We start from the raw sequence: 24691 nt of genomic DNA, 5'->3' as shown, positions 1-24691 counted from the left end.
TGTGAATTACATTCAAATTAACCTGGTATTGATATTTGTGATTTTGATATTTACTATTTGTTCAAAAAATAGAAGTCCTCTTGGGTTTTCTACCAGTTTTGAGTATGACGAAGAGAATCTGCTTATCGCTTGGAGTAACTACTTGAAATTTTGAGCTGTGATTCAAACTATTTCCACTATTTTTTATAGTAGTTAGGTAGCTCTTGCACAAGGCTCAAAGAATACATGCATAGATTTTTGTAAATAACTACTGTCTGTCCATGAGAAACGAAAGAAATCTTGCTTAAGACGAAGTGAGTTTTCGTATGACGTACTCCCGCTGAAGCATGAAAAATTGTTTCACTGAGAAACGTAAGTTTCGAAATATTTTTTCGGGCTAAATGGGTATACATGTACAGGCAAGATGTGTCAGATTTATCTGGTGTAAAAAACTTGAGTACTGGCGGATTAATTCTTATAAAAAGTACTTTATTGCGAGTGGATCGTGTTTACGTATGACGAACAGGGTCCGTAACCCTACGTACAGGAAGACAACTTGGTCTATGGCTCAATCGAAATAAACAATCTCTGATTTGCTGGACAGGGAAACTCTGTCTTTGTTTCTAAAAACGAGGTAGTCGAAATGCTAACTTTATAAATTTGCCCTCGTAGCCGTGGAAAGCCATAGAACGCTTACATGTGATTGATTGATTCGCAAAATATTGGCAGTGCGTGACATTTATGCTTATTTCAATAGTAATTTAACAAATTCCCCTTAAATTCTCTTCTTCAATCAATGCATAGAAAAATTTCTGATCGATTGATGCAAATATCTCTAAAATCTATTGAAAAATGGTGGCGTTATTAGCGCGCAAAATGTAATTACTTTTTGTTACATGTAAATTTATCGTACCTCTAAAATGCACCCCAATATAGAAATCAAAAACATAGCTCTACGTTAAAATTTTTACGATAGCGTTCTATTTTGTTGCTGAGTTAAAAAAAATCACCCTTCCTCTAAAAATATAATTTTCATTACAATATCCCCACAGCAGATACACGGTACCAACATTCAACCGTTACCGTAGCTATGGCATGGCATGGCATGGTGTAAGTATAGACTTCATGGAGCTCGCACGCAACTTATCCCGGCTCAGCGACCTCGGTTTGTGTTTGTTTTTTTCCGTGTGCCCATCTCATAAAAAATCGTGACTTATCTCGCGCTCTCGCCTAGCGCTACACACATGTGTAATCGATGAAACCAACGTACAGACAGTGTGTACTGATACTACATTGTTCAGCAGCCGGGGCCGCTCGCTGCTATGTGGAATTGAACATATCTCGCGTTTTTCGATTCGCGTTTTGTGATGGTAAGCGACAGTGTTAGTGTTCGTCGTGTCGTAGCAGCACTTAAGCTGACTTTTTGTATCTCCGCGTCCGCGCTGTCATCGGTGCTGTTAGTAACTTTGGTTGAAAATTCATTTCTAACATCTTAAAGGGGGACAATTTTCCTCTCACTGGAAAAAACACCTTTTTCCTAGGCGCAACCATACTGGTACCCGTTCGTAAGAGCCACCACTATCGTTCCAAGTCTCGCGGTGTTCGGTGCGTTAGTTGTCACTTGAATCGGGGTCAGTCGAAGAATCAATAAATAGACTAGAATTATATGAGATATGCTCACATCAGTGCGGAAAATCATCGCGTTTAGTGTTGAAAAGTGATTTCAGACGGTGTCACAATCTGGATGTTAGTGCTGTGTGTAGGTATAGGAAATTTCCATATTTCGATACAACCCGCCTTCGCTTTCGATCACCTTCGCTGCGGTCGCAGAGCGCTGAGCAAAATCTGTGTTTATTTGGGGCACACTCGGGGTATCTTCCAAGCATTCTTCGCATCGCATCGTTGACACCTTCTGCCTGCCGTTTGCTTGTGCTTGCTCTTTCAGCCAGCCGCGGTCGTGGATAAGAACGTTCGTTCGCATCGGTTTGCTTGCGCATAAGCTTTTCGGGATACGGTCGAGCCGGAGAGTGCGCAAGAAACGCATACCATCGCATATCGTCTTTAGCTTCAACAGTAGTGCCATCGGATTGTGAGTGACGTTCGGTTGTTGCGGAATTGCGACCTGTTTACACACTGTGGAAACACATGCTTACGCGATCCACGTTGGTCTTGCTGTGGAGAGTGTGAAAATGGATGGCAATAATCAAGATCCATCAAAACAAAAGTGTTGCAATGTCCCCTATGAATGTGAAACGCTTGCCATTGTCGGTGTGGCTTTGTGATTTCCGCTGGTGGTAGTGAAGTTGTGTGAATTGTCATGCTAGATTGTTTTGTTTTCAGATGCTGAGCCACCATGAGGTCCTAAAGTGCGAGGAAGCTACAGAAACAATACAGATTTTGCGAACTAGAATAATGTTCTTCCTTTTGGCTGACTTTTTGAGTAGTTGATTATAGTAGACTCATGCTGTTTAAAAATAGATTACATTCTATTTTTAGAAAATCGAAAGAGTGCTTCAAGACTGGATGATAAGACGTACAATGTTAGGGTGGCCGAGTTTCTATATATTCCCAATTTTAATTAGAAAAGATTAAAAATACAAATCAAAATTGTAATCAAATTGAAACTATTGAATATTCAGATAATGATTTGTAAAATATTACTTGGATAAAAATATGAAGAGATTCTAGCATATATTAACGAGAAACTAGAAGTCATTAGCTTTTCGTTGGAGAGCCCACTTTCGGAAGCAGTTTTTGGGCTCAAAAGCGGGGTTCTGTTTGTTTATAGAAATGTATTCATCGCGTTCTTCTTGCCAATCTGAACACAGGGAATATATTTTCATGAACAAAATTTTGGTTTCAAACAAAAAAAAACTGCTTTTGAAATCTACAGAGTCGATGACGACTGATCTCAACTTAAACTAACGCTAAATTTTTGACGTAAGACTACGTCTTACGGCAAGTTTTGAGATAGGGTGTCATTCAAAAAAATCGAAAAATGCGAGCGTCACGAAAAATGAAAGGTTTTGAGCGCTAATAGCTCAGCGGTTTTCCGATCGATTTTCAATATTCTTACACCAATCGATTGGAAAATCTCCTAATAATTGACCCAAATGAAGAAAAGTACGGATTCTTGATGTTGAACTATTGTAAAATTGAAAATAATGAACCTAAGTTTTACCAGAATTCTAGCTTCGTGATTGGTTGTAAGATCCTTTACGATGATCTAAACCTATACCAATTTGATATCTGTGCTTGGAAAGTAAGCCAAAACTAGTGACAAAGTTTCTTCATTTCAACGAGATTTCTTACCACCGCGGTTAAACCTAGACCATTTTGATGTCCTTGCTTGGGAAGTACGCCAGAAAGAGTGACAAAGCCCCCTCGTGCCAACAGATTTCTTACGAACGCAATTAAACCTAGTCCAATCTGATGTCTGTGTTAGGGAAGTGTGCCAGAAAAAATGACACAAGTTCATTGTCCCAACAAATCGCAAATTCTTTACTGCGTGACGATGTGTTGGAAAAATGTGCTACAGCTGTAGTGTTCGGTTACAATACGGCTCTGTATGAATAGGCATGCTTGCCGTTTCATTAGAAGTGTAGTGAAAAGATGTGCTGTTGATAAAATAGGATTGAATTGGTAAAATCCCTTCAACGTGTGAAACCATGGATAATAAAAACAATCTTTAATTTCAGTAAGGTAGCAGGAAAGTAATAGTTTGTGATCTTGATTTTGTTAAATTGTTTTCAAATGCACAAACTTTTGAGAATTTAACGTATGCAATGTTACTACTTTGATAAATGTTACATACAACGCATGTAGCATGTATATATGTTGCATATAGCATGTATACATGAAGAATCGAATGATTACAAGCATAAATACATGCTACTATCCCTACAAAGAGACTTACGTAGTCCTGCATCACCTATATATGCGATCGTGTCTTGTACACAACCCCTCTGATTTTTTTCTAGTCCGCTGTGGTTCAAAGGTTCATCACTACCGACGATCCACAGAGCCTGGGAGGACGAGAGGGTTCGTATTCGGTTATAATTGGCACCAACTAGAGCTTATGTCGAAAAAAAGACATCTAACGTTTTCGCCCAAACTAAAACGACCAAAATCAGTAATATTTCTCCATTTTGATTACGCACAGGTGTTTCAAAGGTTGCAAAATGAGGTTATGAGATTATTACTCGAATGTGGACGGCTGACACTAACGAATCTTATGTTAGATATGCTCCAGTGGATGTCAGTGAAATTATGAATAATTTACGTCAACCAGTTTATGCATAAGATTAAACTTGGTATGTTGCGTGAGTATCTTACCGATGAAATTTAGTTTGGTAGAGATGTACTATTGTACTTATGGTGGTAGAGATGTCCGGGTCTGCCCCGAAGTATACGGCCTTTTGCTGGTTCTCTTCTGGAAATAATTTTGTCTACTCTTTCGTCGAGCATTTTGATTATGTGTCCAGCTCACCACAGCGCAGCCTATCACACTGCCACCAAGTATTGATCGCAGAATTTTACGCTCAACGACCAGCATTTGTTGATCAACTTCCTTTAGCGCCTCATGTCTACACAGGGCCACTGGGTGGATTAGTATAGTATTCTGTAGAGTTTGTGCGAATTTGCAAACTGCTCGACTTCAGGTGACTACGTAATCCGTAGACAGCCCGATTCGCGGGTGCAATCCGTCGTTGCACTTCGCGGCTTACATCTTTGTTACATGTCGTGAGCGTACCAACTAGGGCTGTCCTGTACTGATTGCACCTATTTTGCTTTATTAGCTGTAACACCTCAGCGTAGCAAAATTCTTAAATGTATATATTGGGCATTTATAGAGTCAATTATTATCCATAAGATTGCTTAACTAAGTATTGTTCTATCTTACGTATTTACGGCCCACTCCAAGTTCACACTGAGTGTTGCGCAGAGAGCGCTCTTGGTGCACTACGCAGTGTAAACTGGGAGTGCGCCGTAAATACATAAGATAGAGCAGTACTTAATTCAGCAACCTTATAGATAATAATAGACTCTACAAATGCCCCATACATAACATTTTCAAATTTTGCTCGGTTGAGGTGTAACAGTTAAATAAGCAAAATAGGTGCACTGAGTGCAGGACAGCCTGGTACCAACATATATGAATTCCTCCACAACTTCATATCGTTTCCCATCCAGCACCACCTCGGCACCAACACCATTTGGATCCCACGATCCTTACCAGTAACCATGTACTTCGTCCCTATCTCATTGCTTTCCATTTAAAAGACCTAAGGCCTCTTCCACTGCTCTACGGTTGATTCCGATGATATCGACGTCATCCGCAAAACCAACAAACACGAGAGACTTTGCGATGATAGTCCCGTTTCTTTTTACGTTTGTTCGTCGTATTGCACCTTACAAAGCAATGCAATGTTGAATAGCTGGTTATAGAGTGCATACCCTTGCTTCAGAGGTGAGGTCTCACCCCGCTATTCTGAGGCATGTTTTTGACAGCATACAGCGTCGCACGTATCAGCGTAATTAGTTTCGTCGAAAAACCATGTTCTAGCATTATTAGCTGCCACAGCTCATTTCATTTGACTGATTCGTATGCCACCTTAAAGTCCACAAATAGATGATGAGTCTGTACAGACAGTTGTACTCGCGGAACTTGTCTAAAAACTGACGCAAGGTAAGCATCTGATCCGTCGTGGAGTGACGCTCACGAATATCAGGTGGTACTTGCCGACGAAGGACTCCGCTGATACCTCCTCGAACTGTTTTATAGTGCCGAGGAGTACACAAGTTTTAACGTAGGACTACGTCTTTGTTTACTATCACCGCACTTTATAAAAACGAAAACGAAACTGTAACATTTGAATGAAAGATTTGAAACAGCAAATATTTTGTTGGAGAGAAAAAATGCTCAGCGTGTTTGTTATGCAATTACATAACTGTTAAAATTGATTGCAAAGTAAAGTTTTTCAATTTTCATTTTTAAACCAATCACACTGTACAAGCACACTTTGAATATTTTATTAGTGACTTAAACATTAAAAATGATTTGATTACGGAGAATACTAATGGCATACTCATAGGTTTAACACCAATTTGACGAAACGTTTTGGCATGGCATTGTACTGAATGACAAGCTTTGTAATTGCCGCTATTATTGTTGATTGTGTCGCCGGCTTGTTTGTGCGTTCGTTGTCATTACTAAACGTGCGTCGAACAAAATATGCCTTCTCTGGCATGATTTCGAACACATGGTCGCACGCGACCTGTACTGTGTGAGGCCGGCGCGGCGCAAGCAGCAGCGATCGGGTCTAGCTTTAGTGCAATCACTCACATGGCAGCACCGAATTAGAACGCCATCATCCGAGCGTATCGAGTGATAACGTTCTAGAGCGGTCACATTTTGGGAACGAATTGACGAAAGTCACGTACGAAAAAAACGTTCTCCGGATTCTGCCGGTGGCAACAGGAGGCAATACCTGCGCGGGTGATTTGTTTACGTTTATCGCCCATTTTACGGCGCTTAATTTTCCAGGTGCCGTACCGTTTTGTGTGCTGTGGATTGAAAGCGAATTAGCGAAGCTGAATATAATAAAAAGGTGAAAAAACCATCGCCTAAGCGCTTGTTAACGATAAAAAAAGCAAACAAATTGTGTTATTGTGTTGATCGAAGCTTGGATAAACGTGAAACGAAGCTCTGTTGGTGCATTTGTTTGTGTGTTTCTACTAACACACTTAGCGAATTTACACACTATTTCAGTGCTGCATTTTGATGCTATAGCCAATACTTCCAGACAGTACGGTGCACTTGGTCAAGGTGAGTCGAGTTTAGCAGTCTATGTTTGGGGAAATATCGCATTCAAATGACTGTTTGTTTGAGCGTGCAATTTTTTTATTGAAGCAGTTCACCTTTGTAACGAACAATTTTCGCCTAATTTTGCACAAAATTCGCAGAAGACGATATTTCAGCATTATTTTAGATTTTTCTTGAATTTGTTTGATGCATACAAACCATACAAAGGTACAAATATGCCTTTTCAGCTTTGGGTTGCAAACATACTAAAAGTATTTCATCTTTTTGAAGAATGATCCTCATTCAGGTAATTTTGCCGAGCGATTTTGAACATGTATGGTAATAGCTAAACACATGAATAAAGATTTGTATCGGTGAGAGAAGAAAATTAAGATAGTTCCAGCAACGCTGAAATCAACAACGTAAATCACTTTCAGGGCCATCCAGCTAGCAGGGCTTGTTCGTTCACTTTGACTCAATTTTGATTCATTTGACAGTAGCGTCTCAGTCGAACAAAATTTGAGAAAGTTATATATGGAAAATTTGTAGAACTAGTTGTCATCTTCAATTTTGCTGAATAAAGTTTTGCTGTATCTTTTGTATTTACGGTGCTACAATGCTACATGTGTGCGGGACTACATATGTGTTTAAACACACCCACCAACCCACCCACACACACACACACACACACACACACACACACACACACACAAACACACACACACACAAACACACACACACACACACACACACACACACACACACACACACACACACACACATACACACACACACATACACACACACACATACACACACACACACACACACACACACACACACACACACACACACACACACATACACACACACACACACACACACACACACACACACACACACACACACACACACACACACACACACACACACAGAAAATGCTCAGTTTTCGACCTGAGTCGAGTGGTATATGACGTTCGACCCGCAGGACCTTTTTTCCATTTCCGGTTTTCCGAGTGATTGCTATATCTTTGTACTATATATTTATATAGTAGAAAGGCCAAAAAACTTAATTCTAGCATATTTGGGAACAGGGGAAGCTATGACAGTTTTCGTATGTTACCCATTCGAGGTCTTTGCAGGGAACAAATCCTCTCTGGCTCCGGCTGTTACAGATCTTTTCCGGGTTGCCAAACGTACCGAAATCTCTCGTACAGATAGGATGATGTTTTTCAATAACCGGTCGTTGAAAATTGATTACATGGCAACAGATCGACGACAGAAGGCTGATTCAACGGATCGCAAATCAGCAAATAAAATAAAACGAGTAGCAACTGTGAGTGTCGTTACTAAAATACCGGGGATCCTGCTTTTAGTATCCGGATGTATCCTAAGGATTTCATCTGCTGGATTCTCATACCCAAGGTAATCTGTACACGAATGTTCTGTAAAATTCCTCTTACATGGCGCATAAGATTAGAGAATATTTATCGCGCGCAATGCAAAGAAGTTGGACGGTACGATGCGTGAAAGACAACGTAAAAGGACAGATGGTTATTAGCCGAATGCTAAAGGGCTACAAACGAAACGAATCAGGCCATGAGTCGCTTCATCACTGCAGCTACGCGTCTGAATACAGGGAAGTTATCAAGCCCGTTTTGTAGATGGGGGTTCGACAACGGACCAAATCTTTGTGTAGCATCAGATCCTCCAAAAGTGTCGCGAATACCAAGTCACTACATACCACCTATCGACAGATTTCAAGGCCGCCTATGATACTATCGACCGTGAAGAACTATGGAATATAATGGAAGAAACAAGCTACGAGCTGGAGGTGGTAGACGAATTTGTATACCCTGGGTCGTGGGTCCCAGAACACTCTAAGGTTTGGTAAGCTTCTCCCCTTACTAAGTGTATCTTGTAAAAACGCTAATAAGGTCAATAGTCCTCTACGAGCACAAAACGTGGACAATTCTCGACGGGGACTTACAAGCACTGGCTGTTTTAGAACGTCGTGTGCTTAGGGCCAGCTTTGGTGGGATATGTACGAACGGTGATGGAGGGAGAGGATGAACCACGAGTTGGTCCAACTTTTTTGGTACCAGACGTAGAGGTGTGCAGCGAGAGGTTCACGGAAGTTAGATGAAAGAGATACTTTTAAACATTGCTGAATGTTGAGCAACTAGTGGAACAAATCACAAGCGTTAAAGTCGGTGACGTGCATATCGAAACATATCTAGAAATAGTCATTTCGAAAATTGTCTTCGAGGTACGATGCTGGTCCAGCAAGCCTAATGTTAAAATTTCAGCTGGGAGAGTAAGTTAGAGTCAGTAGCATCGTAGCACTAACCTCGCAATCGTCCTGTACTCTAACAGCTGGCTGTGAAGTCTGCCGTATAAAACCAGAAGGTCAAGTTTCGAAAACGGAATGCAGCACCTGGGGCTTTGCTTTGCATTACCCAAGTCAATTTATTGCTGCAGTTAAAAATTGCCAGAACTGTGACAATATTGGGAAGACGCCTTATTCATTATCAAAATTACATGTATCTCCTTCAAAGTAGTTAAGTTTCCCTCCTGTAGCTGTACACTTATGCTAACCTTTCTCTCAATCTTGGACACACTTTTTGTAAGCATCTGTTGGTACGCCCTCCAGTACGCGCAGCGATTCTGTTTTTATTTCGTCTTTGATCTCGAAACGTTTTCTTCTGTGCGGTAATTTCAATTTCGGGAACAGGCTTATTTTCAAAATTTTCAAACATTTAAATTTTTTTTGTATTTATTTCATTTGAAAAATTAATTTTAATGCAAACTTTTTGTTCTATTTAAATCTTTAAATTTAAATAGTCATCATGATAACACACGTGAATCGGTTGGTTCGGAATCGTGGAGTCCGTCCTGTAACTTTTGGACTACAGGCGTATATAGGGTCCCAGGTCACTGTACAATTGATGGAAACGAAAGAATTAAAGCGCTTGCAGGACTCGAACGGTTTTGTTCGTAGACCTGACCCCTTCTGTGGTATAAAATGGCACAAAGGAAATGTTGAAAATTACCGTGGCTACAGGCCGCTTTCTGCTTGCTTACAGTTAACGCGCTGTTAACGTGTAGCTGTCATTATGTATTCATCGACCTACATGGTTTCTTCCCCAAGAGATCAATTGCCACGAATCTCTCGTAATTTGTTTTTTTCCTTAAATAGTCTGGAGGAAGGTGCACAAGTAGATACTGATCTGAAAGCTGCCTTTGATCGTATTGATAATGAAGTATTGTTGAGTCGGCCGGAAAAACTCGGAATTTCTGTCACTTTCACGAGATGGACAAGGTTTTACCTGACTGGCCGTAATTTATGTGCTAAGATTAGTACAGAAGAACCGGAATTATTTTGTAATCCTTCAGCAGGATCCTCAAGGAAGCAATTTAGGCCCTTTACTTTTCATACTGTTAATCAATGTGCTCTGTACACTGCAACCACCTGGATGGAGTTTATTTGCATCTCGAAGAAACTATCTCGAGGGTTAATAGACAACTTGGAAATTCATCTTCAAAATTGTTCATGAGTTTCGGGATCCGCATTGCTTGCGCTCACTGTACTGTGCTTTAGTACGTTCAATACTCGAATCCGGCTCTATAGTAGGGTCCGTTTCAAATAAACTGGATAGCGAAGATCGATGTGGTGCAGAAAAAGTTATAACGCTATGCCAGTCGGATGCTACCCTGTAGAATTGTTACTTGGGTGGAGTAACCCGTCGGTTTTGCCTCTATACCATACACGTTGCAAATTACTAGGATTCGAAAAGATTAAGCAACAAGAAAATATACGAAAGTAGAATGGAATTGGAATTGGATTTTATAACAGGATTATTGGATCTTATAACAGGACAGCGCATCTGAACCTTATAGCAAAGCTTGAAAATGACATATGTCGCTTCTGTGGCATGAGAAAAGACGAGTCAGAACACCTGTAATGGCGATGTTCGGCAATTTTTGATAAAAACAATCTTCAATAAAGGCCTATTAAAACCTCCTAAGGTCTGGAGGACAACTCCTAGCATAGTAGTGCACTTCATCCGAAGCGCATTATTAGGCTGAATCAACACTTTTAGTCAAACATTGAAGAAAAAATGATGTTGGACGTTTCATGTGTGTGTGAATTCGGTTGAGTTCTCTGTGGTTTTTGTGCATTGCATTGTCTGCAGTAATGGGATATACCCTCAACCTTTCTATTTAATATTACCCCACTTTACCTTCAGAAAGTACGAGCAGCAGATGTAGGTACAAGGAAATGGTATTATCACAAAATCTAATATGCATTAATTGGAACAATACTCTAACCATAGACATTACCATCTATCTTCCAATCGAGAACCATTTGTGAAATGGTGCCGCACCGTACTAAAACTGTTGCCTGGTATAATATCAACTATATTAGTTATGGTTATTCGACAAGTAACCATAAAAACAATGGGTCGTTAAGAATGTTCACTATACGAAAACGAATGCTTTTCCATACATATTTTTGAAGCGTAGGATATGGTGAACATAATAATAATGGTTATACCATAATGTAAATGGTAGACGCCATCGAAAAATTTGTTTTTGGAATGTACTGTAATCGTTGATTGTACGGTGGATTATAAGAATCAGGGATGGAAGATCAGTGATTTTGATAAAATCTATGAGTTATCGCCACACGCACAGATCACGATCCGTACAGATCAAGACAAACAGTGAATCTTTAGCGTTGATCACAAGATTTTGTTCTCTAAACAGTATTAGCAGTCGATCAAAGTGTTACATCTTACCTAGCTGCGAGAAAAAAGGTCACACATGTTGTTGGTATTGTGATTCATACGATGCACACAACCAATCGCCTGTATCTGTTATATTTCTCATCACTGCAATGAACATGATCTGACATGAGGTTTGTCATAATCTGTACGGATCGCGACAAAGTGTTTGTCGCTTACAAGTAGTGGTGTTAATGAATCTGAATTTGATCGCTTCTATGATCTTGATCGCTAGAAGCGATTTTTTTCCATCCCTGATAAGGATTATAATAGCGATATGATTATGACCATTTTCACAACTGTTTTCATTTATGTGGGTATGCGGGCTTCGCGCAAGGCTATCGCAAGTATTATCGGTATCGATCGTAGAGCTGTGGAAGAGGCTTTTAGCCCTTTAAAGTTAGAGACCTATAAAATACCACAGTATCCGGAAGTAGTTCCGTCAAAGTGAGTAATGCCGCTTTAACCACAGACCACATCCTTCCTTCACAGTGAATTCTGCATTTACGAGCAATACTACCTCTTGCCAGGGCAAGTTTATAAGATTGGAATTGGCTCGAGGTGCGTCGAACAGCCTCTTGTTCATGGGCAAATTATAATTTATTTCACTATTTGGTTCTAGAAATTGATTGGTGATGTAAAGTAGTAAGGAAAAATACATACAAACACGCCCTCTGTTTTTGCAGAACATTGGTTTACCGATAATGAAACCTCTAGCCGGGGCTAGATATAAGAATGATACTGGTTCGAGGTGCGTAATGAAGGCTCTTGTCCATAAACAACTTATAATGAGACTCCGCGCGTCTTGGCTCTAGAGTACCAGATTGGTTGCAAAGTAGTAAATACATGATGGAGCAAAAGGCATGAAATACATCGACACTCAAGAACTGAGCAATGCGCTCAATCCATTGCGCTTCTGCAAAAAGAATGTGCGGAATACAGAAAAATACACCTGGACGATATCACAATAGCTAAAAATATTGGTCGCAGTAATAATGCCCATATAAAAAACATCCTCAAGGTTAGGGCACATCGTCAAATCTGTCAAAACAAAATACCTGGGATACTGGCAGAGAACGTGGACTCTCTATGGACTATCTGAGATTACTGTTCATATAAAATTCTTAGTTAACGATCTTGTTCCAACGCCTCCATTGGCCGGATATCAATAAAAATCTAAGTATAAATGTACCTTTGAAGGTCAACAAACATTGGCACTTTCCTTGCTCTTTACTAAAATAAACCTAACATTACATAATAATAACAAATCATAAACCAAAATGTCAGTAGCCACCGTCTGCGAGTGCGAGCGCAGAATTGATTGATCGGTAGCTATTTGAAGTCAGGTTAGTGTCGTAAATCTCAGATTGCAGAAAGCAAATCGCTCAAACGGACCGACAATGTGACTAAAATATCGCACCTGAAATTATCAGACACATTCGCCTTTTTGCGATCAATCACTTCACTTTGCGCCGTAAGTGGTAAGTGGCTGGCTAGTGGTTCGGTGACGGAATATTCCGGAATCGCTCTACTCCGCTAGCGTTGCTGTGGGTGTGGATTTGCGATGCAATTCAGTCAGGCTCAGGGCAGGTACGTTCACCGTGAATCAAGTGTTGTTCTGTTAATAGTGACAGCAGCAGCAGCGACAACAGTCAGTGGTGTGTGTGTTAATTAATTACCAATGGGCGTGCAGATGTAAGTTTTGCGGGAAGGTCTTTCGATCACAGATTGATTTGACTGTGTAACCTTTAAGGGTATGTGCTTCGGGTGAGAGCGCATGACATGTTTCGAAACTAATGGCTTATCGCAAGTGAACGTGACCAAGCTACTTTTTACTACTCGATTTTCTCATTGAGTCAGGTTACTGGTAAATGGATTGGTCTATACCTAAAACAGGTGTTTTCGACCGAATGAGAAAACTCTCAACGATGTACATGGAAGCCGATGATCAGCAGACATTGTTCGATTTGCTCATGTATAAGTTATACTATCTTGTCTAAGTTTCATTATCATGACGTCACGTGCATATCCGTGATTCTCAGTGTCAAGAACATAATTTTCCGAGCAGTTTGTTCCATCTCACAGTTTTTTCAAACAAACTAGAAATACTGCAATCACGTGAACATGATGCATCGTATCCATATTTATTCCTGTCATTTGATGAAAATGAAATAACCATGTCATAATCATTAGCATCTATAATGTGATTGCCGTTGATTCGTAATTAGATAATTCCAAAGGATGATGATAGCTTTTACAAAACTATCCCGGTCTCTTCTAATTTAGAATTTCTAGTTCTTTATGTCAGAGAACACAACGGTGGGTCCACAACCTCGTGGACGGAAGAAATTAAATCAGCAAAAAGCTGCCACAACCGGTTCGCATCCGTCGGTGCGTGTAATAATCGATAATTAAATCAAGCCACGGCTCACGTCTAAACTTGACGCTTCGTTATAGTGTCCCTTCGCCTGTAAGTATATACAATCCGCCAGTCGGGGCGCCCGCAGTTTTGTCTAATCAATATTGACAATATCAGGAGCTAGACTACCGCGATTGTGTCGAGCCCTTGCCTTGCAGTCGAGCTCGAGATAACAACACGGAGCGACTCAGGGAAAATGCGGAAAAATGGCGCTGGTGAATTGATTTGCTTATCGGTCGAGCGATTATATGGAACAGAGTAAATTTATGCACGGTTTCATATCACATTATCGTTTTCCCTTCAACGATGCTGGAGTTACTGATTTTCATTGGCGTGTACAGCACTCACTTTCAACTACTTCTACTATTGAGTTACTTTTAAAGCAATTCAAGCATCATTTTAATTTCCAATTACGATGTATGCTTATCCAAGGGTAGATGAAAGTCAACTTTGAGTTAATTTATAGTAAAACCTCCAAATATTACTTCATAAGGCACCGGAACGTCTATGCCACTGCTGGGAAATTCGAAGTTATAAATAATAAACATTTCAGATTCGTCACCAATTAGTATAATTGATGATCGAATTGACATTCACTGCCTGTGATATACGAGTTTCTATTCACAGTTCTACTCGCGTTCAGTTTATATTACCCCTCCAATGGCCTCACTAATGTTCAAATACTAACCAACGCTTTTCAGAAGACCGGTTTTATGTAATTCTTGAAACCATAATCAGCTCTTTATTAAGCCATCATTGAATGTTTCAAATGTTTCTACGGCAACTATTTTCCACTTGACGATTACCAAACGATCCTCGAAGCATCCATCCGTGGGGCGGAAATTTACGCGTTGCATTACCTAACGCAACGCGCAGCAGCATGATTTGTGGCTGTGAGAATCACAGAAGAACTGGACTCCCGAACCGGTTCCCGGCAAAGGAATGCATTAGCATTTAGAGTGGCGATGCTCCCCATACCAGAACCGGTTCGAACCGTGCTAGTATTTAGTTAACAAGTTAACGATCCGCGAACCGATTCAACCGGACAGTGTCATCTCGAGTCGAAACGCAGTTCATGCGGCCCCACGGTAATAGAAAATCAACGACGGAGGCGCGGGCGGTCGGGCCGTTCCGCGTGTCAGTCTTTTGAGGGGTGCCGTAGAATCGGAATAAATTACCATGCGGAATGAAGATATTGATACGCAAAAGCAGAATCTGATTTGCTAAAAATAGATTCCTGGCTGACTTTAGGACGACGCCGCGTACAGTGAATATGAAAGATGGATGGTTTTTTGTCGCTTTGTGCGTCTGTTTCATTTGGATAATGTCAACGTTAAATGGCACGAATCTTGCTTTAGATTTTTTTTATTTCTAGCTTCAAGAGACAGAAGGTGTTTTTGTTGTGGTTTTCGTGATATTTGATTTTGCTAAGAAGTAGAATTGCTTCTGAGTATAGGCTTGTATATTACGAACAAAATAAATACTATGAATTTATTGCCAAGGGTGGTGCTTATGACTTTAAAAACTTAACAGTGATTTTCAATTATCTCGGAAAGTTCAGTACCACTTTTCACACATGCCTAAATATCATCAGTAAAACCGTTTTCAATAAAATTACCTTTTGTTAATTTTGAAAAACTACCTAATGAGGTATTTTGTATCGTCGTATCCGTTTAATTTAAGCCACCTTTTGAATACTGGATTCGCCATAGAGCTGTGCGAGTACATGGTTCATCCTCCGTCTTCGTACTCCGTTCTCCTGTATGCTGCCGAAGACCGTTCTTAGCACTAGTCTTTCGAAAACTCCGAGCACGCGAAGGTCCTCCTCGAGCATTGCCCATGTTTCGTGGCTGTAGAGAACAACCGGTTTAATGAACGTCTTGTACAGGTTACACTTTGTATGATGGTTTAGTCTGTTTGACTGCAATTGCTGATGAAGCCCATAGCAAGTACGACTTCTGTTGATAATGCGCCTCTGAATCTCAAGGTGTTACTGTCCGCCGTTACCAGTGAGCCAAGATAGATAAATGCCTCAACTATGCGAATGAACTCGCAAATTCACCCGGAATCCGTGCACAGCACTGTGTACCATTCATCGTAGATAGAATCTGATTAATATGCTTCCAGAGGAAACCGTTTTTATCTATGATTTTCCATAGCTTTTTTCGGTCGATGGTGTCATATGCAGCTTTGAAGTCAACGAACAAATGATGCCTGGGAATTCTGCTTAGGGTTTTTTTTGTAGGATTAATTTTGGAGGGTAAATATTTGGCCCTTGTTGACCGTTCTTCAGTCAACCGCAATCGGTGATAGTCGGCGGAAAATAATTTGGGACAGCACTTTGTAGGCGGCAATGAGAACGTTGATCGCATGATAGTTCTCACAGTCCAATTTATCACCCCTCTTATAGATCTGGTGGATCGGCTAGCTTTTCTGATCCCATTTTAATACGCTCTGCTCCGATACTATCTTTCCCAGCTGATTTATTGTTCTTGAGCTGCATGATAACCTTCTTAACGTAGCCTAACCTTGCGGCAGGCAGTTTTTCTTCATTTGTCGCACCGTCGCACGGTGGTCCGGATCAGGGCTTGAAAAGGGATCGCAAGTTGAATGTGACTGCGTGAATGCGTACGCTTTCCGCATTCAACCTGCGCTTTTCAAACGATCATTTGATTGTTTTTTGAATCCAGTCAATCTGCCGCTTGCGCTACTGCCGTCTTATAACTCATGCGGCCTCTATAGAAAGATAACAGTCGTTCTGCCGCTTTGCGCGTTAAGATAGAAGAATCTAAACTGCAAACTTACTGGAAGCATAAGATGACGTATTTTTTCGTTTCTCTTTTTGTCTCCAAACCGGCTGCTCACAGTAATCGTTTGCCACCCGGACAAACGTGTCGTGTGCAAAGTTATTGAGCATAATGTTCAGCAAAGTTGCTTATTTTAGTATGTTCTGCAACTTTTTGAAGAAATTTTTTTTTGAAATTTTGAAGGTTCGTATCACTCTAATAGGTGAGTGAATTCACGGTCACTCTAATAGTGCAGAAAGATGCGCTATATTTTATTATTAAATTTCTCCGAAGACACCACCCTTGAAAAGTTACGCATTTGTTACCCAATTGCTAATGTCCGCCTTTTTTCGAATCTGGATCACCCTGCGTCGGCTCTCTTTGCCGCCATGGTTCTTCGCCTAGGTGCCATCTAGGTGTTCAACGAGGTGCTGTTTTCTCCTTTCGACCACCTCACGATTGTCCAAAATACTATCATTCTTATCCCACATTTCGGCTTGATGCACAAAGCTTTTGCAGGATTCAATTTCTACTGGAACTTTCGCGTTCTCTGAGAACGATGCAATCACTTCAACTCTGCATACTCCTGCTTTTCTAAGCAGCGATTTTTCTACCGAAAGATTTGGGTTCGCTGTATGTTCTTGTGTGTGACTTTCTACATTCTGATGTGTGGGACTGAACATTTTTTGACATTCATCGTTAAACCAGTAGTTTCGCTGATTCCGTGCCACGTGCCCGATGGTTTTCTTCTCTACTGCACTGCTAAGGGCTGTCTTGATGGTGGTAGGCTCTATGCTTATTCTATGATCATAGTTTGAGGCTTATTTCTTACCAAAACCCGTTGCTCGAAATTTTCCGAATATTGCGTTCCTTGTGACCAAAGTGACACCTTTGCCGTTGTACCACTATTTGAGTTGGTCGAATTGAAATAGCGACAATTTGTCAAGTCGGGTCAGAAAAAGCAATTAACCTTATGCTGCTTGAGAAAAACCAAGACCCTCTTCTGAAGGCATTTTTTACGGAATTAAGAAAGAGTCAGAATACGTTTTATCATCCATAACGATGTAATTGCATTCCGTCAGCAAATTCTTGTAGTTTTCCGTTAAACGTTTCTTATCTCCAGACTTTACTCCACTTTACGGTCCGTTATAACTTGTACATTGAGACCTCATTGAGACTCATGCCAACGCTCGTCTTTGCCTTCTGGATTGATAAACTCTCGTCATTTTCGTCCCATCTTTTGAAGACAAATTCAGCTTCCATTTGAACAAAAAACAATGGATTTCAAGTGACTTTTAAGATCATTTACATTTGTTTTCCTGCCGCTTTCAAGTTTCCCATCGATGGCCAAACGTACTCCAAATCATGTCAGGCCATTTCACACCGTGGGTTTCTGATAACTCAGCAGTTAAGCCAACTCACCAATGCAAAGCAAAGCAAAGCCTTATAAACGTCTTTATGACATGACATCGTCAGATTTCGTAGTCGGTTATTAGAGTATCGAGCACGGTTGCCAGTATGCCAGATAAATCTGGATTTTGCTAGATTTTTGATTGCGCACCAGACAAACAGACAAAGCTCAAAATCTTCCAGATATTTGGCAATGTGCCAGATTTTTGCCAGATTTCCGATCCACCGTCCTGCAAAAAGGTCATCACTTCTAATTTTGGACGAAATTTGGCAGACACTTTCAATCGCGTTCGCCAGATTTTCGGGAAAACCTGTTGGCAACCTTGGTACCGAGCTAGTGCAACGAAGGCGTAGCTACAAAAATTTCCTGGAGGGGGCCTAGGGGGTGCACAGGGTTTTGTAGGGAAATACCAAGCGGGCTTCATGAGGGTCCGTGCAATTACGGACCAGATGTTTACCATGCTTCAGATCTTGCAGAAATTTCGGCAGTACAACGTGTCCACGCATCACATCTTTATTAATTTCAAACCAGCATACGGTACAGTCTATGGCAGATAATGCACGAACACGGTTTCTCGGATAAACTGACGCCACTGATCAGAGCTACATTCTACATTGGATCAAGTGATGTATTTCATGCGCATCTCGTGGACACTCTCGAGTGACGGTTGAAGGAAGGTGACGGCTTGTCCTGCATGCTGTTCAGGAGGAGTGGGCTAAACATAAATGTGTCGAAAACTAAATACTCAAAGGAAACAAACGCGTGCCTCTCGCAGACGGTAACTGTTGACGGCGCCGAACTAGAAGTGGTAGACAAGTTCGTGTATTTTGGATTGCTGGTGCCCACGGACAACAACACTAGTAAGGGGATCCAGTAGCACATTTAAGCGGGAAATCGGGCCTACTCTGCCATTCGCAAAACGTTAAGATTTAGAAGCAGACGCTACCATACGAAGACCAGTAGTTCTTTATGGACTTGAAGCCATGACACTGCTGACGGAGGACATATGCGCGCTTGCCATGTTCGAGCGGATGATACTGCGGCCGCTATTTGACGGAGTACAAACGGAAAGCGGAGAAAACGTATGAATCTTGAGCTACAAGCTCTGTTTGGAGAGATCACCTTGACGCCGCGAAAGTGAGTAGGCTACAGTGCAACGAAAACAATTCTCTTTAACAACTGCACCAGCATCAGGAACAGGGAGGCTCAACGTGCAAGATGGCTCGATCAGGTTTAAAGTGATTTGCGACTTCTGAGACTGGGAAATTTGCGACGAGAGGCCCAAGATGGAGTTGAACGGAGGCGACCTCATGGAACAGCATGAGTCGGGGTGGCTATTAGGCTACTGACAGCGACGATAACTACGCATCGCAAACGGATGCATAGTGGAAAAGCAAATAGGTATTTACGCAGCTGGAACTTAAACACTGAATTTATTTCCGGTTTTTAAATTCCAATGGAGAAAATTTCTGGAGGGGGCCTGCAGAATTCTGGAGGGGGCCTGGTACCCCAGGCACCCCCTCTAGCTACGCTAATGGCAACGATCCTACTGACTCTAGCAGCACCATCCAGCTGACATTCGAACATACGACGACTGGCTTGTTACACCAGTATCGTAACGCGAAGCAATTACTCCCCAATGCATAATCCAGAATTTTCTACCCGAACGTGCTATCTCAATTCACGACACGCTTGCACTAATCACGCCATGATGAACTTGTTTATGATAAACTTATTGTAACAATAAAGGCCTACTGTGATTCTATAGACCCTAATCTGAAGAATTTTTTAAAAATTTTACATATAAATAGTTTACTTATTGATTAATGGATATACGGGTGACCAGATTCTTCAACTTTTAAAAAGCAAGAAGCTTTAGCACAGCATTCCAGGTTTGTTGGTCGTTAAGGGTTTCATTGAAAATAAAACTGTTTACCTCATAATAACTTCATAATAGTTGGTAAGCGGAAGTCGTGCCTCCTGTGAACTCCACAAGCATTTGCGGTCGAATAATCTGAGCTTCCGTACAAACTTCATTTTGTACAAAACGCTCATTAGACCCGTAGTTGTTCTCTATGACCGTGAAACGTATTTTCGGACAAAGAAATGATCGTAATATTTACACGTTTAGCTAGGTCTCGAGATACTCTGCATTTGGTCCACAGGGAATTTCGCGGATTCCCAGATACTACTGAAGTGCTGAGATGCAACATTTGTGCTGACAACACTGGGTCAGTTTTCAGTATCCCGGTTGAAATGCCGTCTTTTCCTGGTAGTGCGCTGGAGTTCATATACGTTGTAACTGGATTTTTGTAAATTGACCTGCTTATGGTATTAAAACAGCGTTTAAGACCACTAGTTTTGTTTTATTTAGGGTATTGTGAATCCCCCTCTTTTGTTTAGCGGTTAATGACGCCGGCAGAGCTAGGAAGTTAGGCCGGGACTGTAACGAATCAAAACATCGGTGAACCTTTGGTCACCCAATAAAACACCCCTAATGGGTGAATCCGGCCACCTTTCACACCTTCCGCAAAGGCAGAGGCTCGGATCGCAGAAAGGGTTAGAGTCACCTTCTCCGCCAATCCCGTTGGCTCAGGACAGCTTAAGCGATGGACACTGCTCCGGTTCCTGGGTAATGCGGTTCTTCTGGGTGGCTGGAGTAACGGATGGGGCTCCGTAGCCGCAAGGTTTCCGAATATGCTTTGATAAGCGAGTGGTCGTGGGTTCGAATCTTAGTAGAATCAAGCCATTCGTTGTCAAGTGACTTTAGCATGGGTTTATTCTCAGGTCCCTCATTTACCCTTCTAAAGCCACCAAAGCCTCTTGACAGTGCAAAAGTCCCTCCTATAGTTGAGTGTACTGGTCAGAGGAACGAATGAGTCCTCTCCATGGACGGCTATAATATGGGATAGTACTGGCAGCGAGGAGCAAGTGGGTAAAGTAGATCAAGTTTTGAAGGAAGGATAAACCCCAATACACACAAACACCCAACACGTCAACGACGACCGGTCTAGCGTCCCTTGGGCACTCACGGAACTTTGTATAAAAAGAACAAACAGACTTATTTCCGTAGTTTAGAGTACGCCTTGAATCGCTCACAGTCTACTTAAGAAAAAAGATCTCGGCGATGGCATCTTATGAGTCTACTTAGAATGGCGGAACTATTCTTAAATCGTCAACTGACGTCTGTGTTTATGCTGTGAGACGAAAAGCTCACAGAGACCATTAAACCAGCAGTTGTTGAAAGGGATGGGGGTTGATTGATGAACGGCAGGTTTGATCTAAGTAGGATAGGATAGGATCGGGATCGGTGGTTTTGGCCTGTTATCTCCGACTCTGTTTACACTTACCTTACATTTAAGATACACCTGTTGGGGTTGCTACTAGGCTAGTAGTTCAGTCGTTTCCCTTCTCTTGGAATCGTCAAAACGTTTGATTATTCGCTTCTATTCTGCACACCGATCGGACCTGGATCCGATCAGAAATTTCGCTTCGATCCATATACAATGTACGCAATAACACACGTTGATTGGGATGTTTCGAATCGGAACGGCCCCGATCGGAAAGAATCCGGGCGACTGTTTCAATCTATCTAACGATGACGCCTCAATGTTGACACGGTTGATGAGGTGTACTTTGGCCGTCACATCAAGCACGGCGTCACGTGTACATCAAGCAGGCTCCTTCTCCACTTTCGGCTGATGCAAATATGGTCCATTTGGTTTTCTGTTCGGAAATCACGGGACACCCAAGTGACGTATGCTGGTCGATGGGGAAAGAGCGAACCCCCTCCCAAGTAACACATATCCATCACATTTGATTGCTGCAACCGGATAATGACCCCGGGTTTTCATGGAAGTTGGGTTCGAATCCGGTTATAATTGGCTCCCAAGCTACGATCCACTGATCCTCCAGCTCTGGTATAGAGGAACGTTCTTCTTCTTCTTCTACCAGCCAAGAGCCATGGTGGCTCTTGTCGTATCAATAATTCCGCTCCACTGTACTCAGTTCTGGGCTACTCGTCGCCAATTCATTGAGCGTCTCGACATACGCAAGTCCGCATTAACCTGGTCGAGCCATCTGGCACGTTGGAACCCTCTATTCCTGGTACCGGAGGGGTTCTAGTAAGGAATTAATTTCACTGGACAGTCGTCCGGTGTGACGTGGTCGGCCCACTGTAGTCCCCCCGTTTTCGTCAGGTGTACGATGGGAATCCCTCCAAGTAGTGCCTGCGTTCCGTAAGCAAAGTTACTGTCTCAAATCCGTAGAAGACTACCGGTCTGATTGACGTTTCGTACATCGTCAGCCTTGTGCGGCGGTGTATGTTCCTTGATCGAAGCGTCTTGCGGAGGGAAAAGTAGACTCGACTTCCAGCGTGAATTTCCTTACTCATATTATTATCAGTGGTGACCAGAGAACCCGAACATACGAACTCAGCTACCAATTCCAGTTCATCGCAGTCACTAGTCACTGTCTGTGGGAGGTAAACATTGTTTCCTCTAGAGCCACTTTATATCTGGATTTCGATGCAATGATTTCTTACCTAATCCTCCTAGCCTCCGTTTTTAGTTTGGTGCAGATTGCCTTCGCCGTCACAAGGTTTCTAGTAATCATTTAAAGGTTGTCTGCGAAGGCTAAGATTTGACTAGTCATGCTGAAGATCGTTCTTCTCGTTTCGATGCACATTCGCCGGATCACACCTTCATAAGTGATATTGAAAAACATACAGGACCTTGCCGCTACCTTTTGGGTGATTCGAAAGGACTCACGAGTGCATCCGGAACACGCACTTAATACATTACTCGCTCCAGAGCAGCTTTGATCCAGCGTCAGTTTGTTAGCTGTTAGCAGTTAGCTGTTCGCGCTTGACTATATCAAATGCTGCCCTAAAATCCACGAAAATCACATTGTGTACTCTCGCTCAGGGATGGACGATCAGTGATTTTGATAAAATCTGTGAGTTATCGTCACACGCACAGATCACGATCCGTACAGATTATGACAAACAGTGAATCTTCAATGTTGATCACAAGATTTTGTTCTCTAAACAGTCTCAGCAGTCGATCACAGTGTTACATCTAGCTGCGAGAAAGAAGGTCACACATGTTGTTTGTATTATGATTCATTCGATGAACACAACCAATCGTCTGTATCTGTTATATTTTGTTCAACGTAATCATGCAATGAACATGATCTGACATGTGGTTTGTCGTAATCTGTACGGATCGCGATAAAGTGTTTGTCACTTACAAGTAGTGATGTCAATGAATCTGAATCTGATCGCTTCTATGATCTTGTTCGCTAGAAGCGATTTTTTCCATCCCTGCTCTCGACATTTCTGGAAGACTTACCGGAAAAAAAAATCACGTAATATCACGAGCACGCTTAAAGCCCACCTTGTACTGTCCTACGAATTCTCTTGCTATTGGGTGATAGACGACGTAACAAAATCTGGGCGAATACCTTGTGGGCAGCGTTGACCAGTGTTATGCCACGGTAGTTACAGCAATCTAGCCGATCGCCCTTTTCGTTTGGGATAAACCGCACCTTCTATCCACTCTTCCGGTAGTTTCTCATCCTCCCATATCTTTGAAATTATCCAGCAAAGTGCCGTTGCAAGCGGTTCTTGGCCATTTTTGTAACGTTCTGCCGGTAGCCGGTTCTTTCCGGCGGCTCTATGATTGTTCAACTGACCGATTTTTCGCCGGAATCTTTCCGAGATCACGAGCTGGCGCGCTGTTATCGTTTGTAGGAACTCCTAGGTTAATTCCGCTCCGTCTCTTTCTGTTATATCGCCGATGAGATGCTCATCAAAGAACTGCTTCCACCTGTTGATCACTTCACGCTCTTTTGTGCCTAGGTTTCCGTTCTCGTCCCTACACATATGGGGTTTCGATGTGAGTCCTTTACGAAATTGATTCATCTTTTTGTAGAACTTACAGGTCTCATTAACCCGGAATAGTTGTTCTAGCTCTTCACGATTTCTGTTCTCCTTATGCCGCTTTTTCCACCCCAGGATCCTGATCAACTCATTCTGTGCTCATCGATAGTAAACTGAATTCTTCCTCGTGGCTAGGTTAGGATTGACTGTCCAAGGTCTTTTTTCCGAAGAGGTACGTTATGCAAACTTAATAAGCATTGCTTCAATGTCCCACCCTTACCTAAGTTTCTGCTCTTTCCGTCTTACGCCTTGTCTCCTCAGTGATACTATCAACACCTTTGTTTCAATTTCTTCTACCGTTCCCTCCGTCTGAGAATAAGAAGAATTTTGACATTACTAGCAGACACACCACAAGTAGCTGCTAGAAAGTGTATTGCCTGTACCGATAAATTTAGCAATTACCTAATATCGTTCGTCGACTCTTCGTCATGACCTAATTAGACGCATTTAAAGACAAGTAGTCGCGGGCGTTTCTGTTACATAAATTTTATCATCCCTCATAAACGATAGCGATAGATAGAGTTATTACATAACAACACCGTTGATTCAACAGTTTTGACAAC

At 41.8% G+C, this 24691-nt stretch overlaps 1 protein-coding gene across 3 annotated transcripts in view; it reads left to right on the top strand.

Moving 5' to 3' along the window:
- The first annotated feature begins 1434 nt into the window (after nt 1-1434).
- The window catches only part of LOC128744227 (cGMP-dependent protein kinase, isozyme 2 forms cD4/T1/T3A/T3B), a 416751-nt gene continuing 393494 nt past the window's right edge, over nt 1435-24691 (top strand). For 2 of the 3 annotated variants that reach the window (XM_053841070.1, XM_053841071.1), the window contains exon 1: nt 1435-1742. The gene's annotated coding sequence lies outside the window, so the exon portion shown is untranslated. The remainder of the gene's footprint in view (nt 1743-24691) is intronic. The other variant, XM_053841072.1, reaches the window with a different exon arrangement.

The sequence above is a fragment of the Sabethes cyaneus genome, chromosome 3 (assembly GCF_943734655.1).
Source record: "Sabethes cyaneus chromosome 3, idSabCyanKW18_F2, whole genome shotgun sequence".
In the NCBI taxonomy this organism is placed as follows: domain Eukaryota; kingdom Metazoa; phylum Arthropoda; class Insecta; order Diptera; family Culicidae; genus Sabethes; species Sabethes cyaneus.
Note: the sequence above shows the minus strand (reverse complement) of the source record. Positions and strands in the feature narration are given on the sequence as shown.